The sequence below is a fragment of the Papilio polytes genome, unplaced genomic scaffold (genome assembly GCF_000836215.1).
Source record: "Papilio polytes unplaced genomic scaffold, Ppol_1.0 DF822733.1, whole genome shotgun sequence".
NCBI lineage: Eukaryota > Metazoa > Arthropoda > Insecta > Lepidoptera > Papilionidae > Papilio > Papilio polytes.
This window is the reverse complement of record NW_013526471.1, coordinates 2,582,991-2,588,089: the sequence shown is the minus strand read 5'-3', so window position 1 is coordinate 2,588,089 and position 5,099 is coordinate 2,582,991.

The following is a 5,099-nucleotide window of genomic DNA, read 5'->3' as shown; positions in this document are numbered from 1 at the left end:
ATTTACACTTATACTATATACTAAAAAATTCAAAAAATTAACTGACAATAAAACGAAAAACAAAAATGTAAATATTTGTTAGTACGGTTAGTGTTCTTAAACAATTTCATGCAAAAAATATATTAGTATTGTTAGTCTGTTAACTCATCTTCTGTATAAGGGCCGACTGTCGCGGTAAAAGCCTCCTCCAGATTGTTCCATGTATTTCTGTCCTTGGTTAGCCTGGTCCAGCAGTGTCCCGCTATTTTGGCAATGTCGTCGCTCCATCTAAGATATGGTCTCCCTTTTCGTCTTTTGTGGTCTATGGGGTGCCAGTTTGTTTTTTTTTTTGCCCACCGTTCGTCTTTTACTCGTTGTGTATGTCCGGCCCACTTCCACTTGAGGCGCAATATCTGTTGTGCGACATCCTTAGCATTTGTTCGTTTCCTGATTAACTTGTTATTTATTTTGTCTTTAAGTTTAAGTCCTAGGTAGCTCCTTTCGATTTCTCTCTGACATGTCTTTAGCTTGTTTAGATTTTTTTTTGTTAATGTCCAGGCTTGGCACGAGTACGTAAGGCATGGCAGAAGACAAATATTCATAGCCTTTGTTTTCAATTCTACAGGGATTCGACTTTTAAACACTTCCTTCATAGACCAATATTTGTTCCAAGTTATTTTAATTCTTCTTTCTATTTCCTTATCTATGCCTGACTTGAAAGATATTAAATGTCCAAGGTAGATGTAGTCTTCGACGTATTCTAATTATTTATTTTCCAGCGTAATCTGTATATGCTCTCTATTTGTCATAATTTTTGTCTTGCTTTCGTTAATCTTCAATCCTACTAATCTACTCTGTACGGCCAGTGATCTTAACATGTATTCTAAATCTTCAGAGGATTCAGAAAATAGTACTATATCATCAGCGAATCTTAAATGACTTAAGTATTGACCATTAATTCTTAATCCTTTGTGTGTCCAATTTAACCTTATAAATACGTATTCTAATACTGCTATGAATATGTCATTGAATTACAAAAGTTATATTTTAATTTCGCGTAGACAAATTCGTTACTAAAATCTAATTCAAATACGTTTATAAGCACGGTAAATATCTTGCATTTAAAAAACCTTGTTGTAAATCGACAGAGGAGTGGCATCTTAAGAAGTAAAAGAAAGAATAAATTAGAACAGAAAAGAAGAATTGTATTTGATGTGAATCTATGTAAACAATAGAATTGTATAATGTTAATTAGTAAGTATAATATAGGCTACATCGCTTGTGTTAAACAAAACTTGAATATGTTATAGACTAGCTTTGGCTCGCGACTCCGTCCGCGTGGTTTTAAAGAAAACTAAATATAATATGTGTTCGTCCAGACTATCCTCTATATTTGTACGAAATTTCATTAAAATCCGTTCAGCCGTTTAGGCTACAAACTCTAACAAACATCCATCTATCAAAACTTTCGCATTTATAATATTGTATTAGCATGATAGCCTCGTTTTACTATTGATTCTTACAGCAGTAAGCGTGTGAATTTTGTTTCCAACGATTAAATGGAAACGTGACATGAATTCAACGTAGGGAAGAAATTAAGGCAGTTCGCTGCAGTTTTCTGCAGGGAATTCGAAATGAATTCCCGAAAGATTTCCTTTGCTAGAAGTTCGATAAGTTTTGCTGATTAAAATGCATTGCAATTTTTATGATTGCTGTTTTGAAAACTGTGAGTATTTTATTTTAATAAAAAATTACTTTCGTATGCGAATTTGTACTGAAAGGCAAAAAAGTCTCCTTTTTTACTTTATAAGTTAATAGGATTAAATCTTTTAAAGTAAATTTTATAAATACTTCAACACTAAAGCCTTGCAATGATGACCTCTTTTCCTTAAGGGTCTCCCAGCTCGTTTGCCTTCTATTAATTTATAAAAAACATCAAAGCATTCGACGTAAAAGTAATAATTTAATTTAAAATTTTATTATTATCTTAGAGTTACTGTGGTGCAGAATTACATTGGAATATATCATTGAAATAATTTCGTATCACATAAATAACAGCAAATATTGAAAACAAAAGCAACGTGTCGTATCGACATCGGGCAGAGCACTCTATTTTAATAAACGAGTCTTTTGTACATATCGTATGATGGATTGTTTGAGCTATCGCATTTCAATGAGTCGGTACTCGACAGATTTACCAATCGATTTTGGTACATTTTACTGACAATATACAATTTACTAACAACACAGTATTCAAGTTTTATGTTTATTTCAAAATTGTTTCGGAACTTGATTGTTTGGTTTATCAGCACACTCGCTTACAGATGCTGTTTATTAATTCATTTTGTCAATATAATGAAATTTTTGACTGAATCTTAACTTTGACTATAAAGAAATCGACTGAACATAAAGACTTCGTGGAAATATTGGAATAGCAGTTTAGATTTTTATAAAAAATTTAAAATCTCAAAACATTTAGATGTTTCAGAAATAAATGTGATACAAAAATCTCTATTACTTAAACATCTTTATTTCCTAATAAGTATTTAAGTTATATAAACTATGAAACAAACAAAACGTATTAGCAATTGTTAAACTAATTTGTTATTTCCGAACGAATCCTTAGTAATTAAAATGTTGTTACAAAATGAAGCTTTTACGTCTACTAACCGCTAGAGAAATCATCCGGAATAGCGAGTAAATATTGAAAGACCGGAATGGATTAAAGTCTGTAATCATTTCGAATAGTTTATTTTTCTTACAATACGTATAAATTCAAGTTTCAAACTATAGCTATTTTTTTTTTATAACATAAGGTGGCAAACGAGCAAGCGGCCACCTTAATCCGCCAAAATGGCGAAGCGACCGCTGCCCATAGACATCCGCAATTGCAGATGCGTTGCCAACCCTTATACGACGGAGGAGGAGACGCACATAACGAGGATATTTCACCTTCCTATGCATCTCCTCCACCGTCAAATCCACTTCCTCTTCCCAACCTCTCCTTATAAGAAAAGGGTGGTAAAGAGAAAGGGACTTAAATTAGGCCTCCGGCACCACACTCACATCAGACGAAACACGGAATTGCTTCCATTTCACGCCTGTCTTCTGTGTGGTCGTGGTATTTCACCGGGCGTGCCGGCCCATTCGTGCTAAGATGTTAAAGCGAGCACTACCACTTTAAAAAGCTATACTCGTATACCAATACATACTTTTCAAATGCATCTGTAATTCCGGATGTCTATCAATCATTTCGCTATTTCGTCGAATTCGAAACCTAAGCGGTGGTCGGTACTTTTTTGCCAATTATTAATGTAAAAATCTACTTGCCTCGCATTAAGCTGGGTAGGAAATTTTGTAGTTAGTAGTGTTTTTTTTTCTGTAATTTAGCTATTAGCTTAAAGAGGGTTCCAAAGTCTTGTCTAAACATTATGTATAAAATAACTTTCAACATTTCTACATGTTAAATTCAACTTTGTGCTTATACTTATCCGATCTCGAAATTTCCTAATAAGAGGTACAAAGTTTTTGCCCCACATATTAATGTGTTGCTATCATAGTTATATCTTTGTCGTAGAAAAATGTTGCTAATAAGAAAAGCTTATCACAAAAAACCGAAGACATCAAATTTATGTAACTTGTCGGTACTTAAGGGCTCTTCCTTCGATCCATAAAACTCTAAGGTCGTTTACGTTCCATGTTTACGGCGCAGTGGGAGCCTACGCCGTAATCATAAATTTTTCCCCTATTTAATCTTTCCTATCTTTTTCATTTATTATATTTTCCCAACTTCCGCTTACATCTTTGTTTTTATTTCTGACATTTCTAAACTAATTCCCTTTTGTTCTTTTTATGTAGTACAAAACTATCTGTTGCCTTTGACTTTTTCCACGCAATATTAAGATAAAAAGTAGTCTATTATGTGCCCTTCTATGTCAGCTCCCTTCAGCGACAGTCCGGTCGAAATCGGCCCAGCTGTTTCGGAGATTACCCTTAACAAACGAAACTTGCGGACAGACAGACAGACAAATAATTTTTAAATGCGATTTTCGTTATCAGCAACGCAAATATATTACCTTCTCTAAATGTGTTTTTTTTACATTACAAACAGACACTCCACTTTTATTATATGGATAAAGATAGATAGATTAACAACAACTAATGCAGGTTATTTTAGAATACAATTGGAAGGACTGTTACAATTTGAGCAAGAAAACATACTGTTTCTAATTATTGTATTTTAATACAAGGATATAAAAGTAGCCGTCAAAAACATAACCCTTCCGTCAGCCGGACAATTAGTCACAATTTAAGGCGCGAAAAATTTTGTCATAGTGAAAAAACGATTCGACTCTCCGACCTGAATATGCCAATCAATGATTTCCGAGTTTTATAAATTGGGTCAAACACGGCCCGCGTCAAATTCATTTTAACTCAATTTTTTGCCTTCGGATCGAAGAATTGGGTTAAGTTAAAGTATATTTACTTGTTAATTACATAGAAAAGAATACTTAGTATTAATATTGTACAGTTTAGTTGTTTTCGTAATTTATTGTGTTAGAAATCATCAAGTGTAATCAAGCATCAATTTTTTTTTATATAACATAAGGTGGCAAACGACCAAGCTGCCACCTGAATCCGCCAAAATGGCGAAGCGACCAATGTCTAACATTATCCGAGGAGGAGGAGACGCACATAATGAAGATATTTTCCCTTCCTATGCATCTCCTCCACCGTCAAATCCACTTCCTCTTCCCATCCTCTTCTTATAAGAAAAGGGTGGTAAAGAGAAAGGGACTAACATTAGGCCTCCGGCACCACACTCATCAGACGAAACACGGAATTACTTCTATTTCACGCCTGTTTTCTGTATGGTCGTGGTATTTCACCGGGCGTGCCGGCCTATTCGTGCTAAGATGTTAAAGTGGGCCCTACCACTGTTAAATAAAATTTAAAGTGAATCATTAAAATATCTCACGACAATAAAAAGAGATTTTCCTTGTTTTCTTAAGATCCTAAAGACTTGAACGAGCGAATGAAATGAAAAACACAATTCAGATAATTGAATAAACTCGGGTAAGGAGAGTTTTCCAAAAAGTTTTATTGCTTACCTTTAAAAT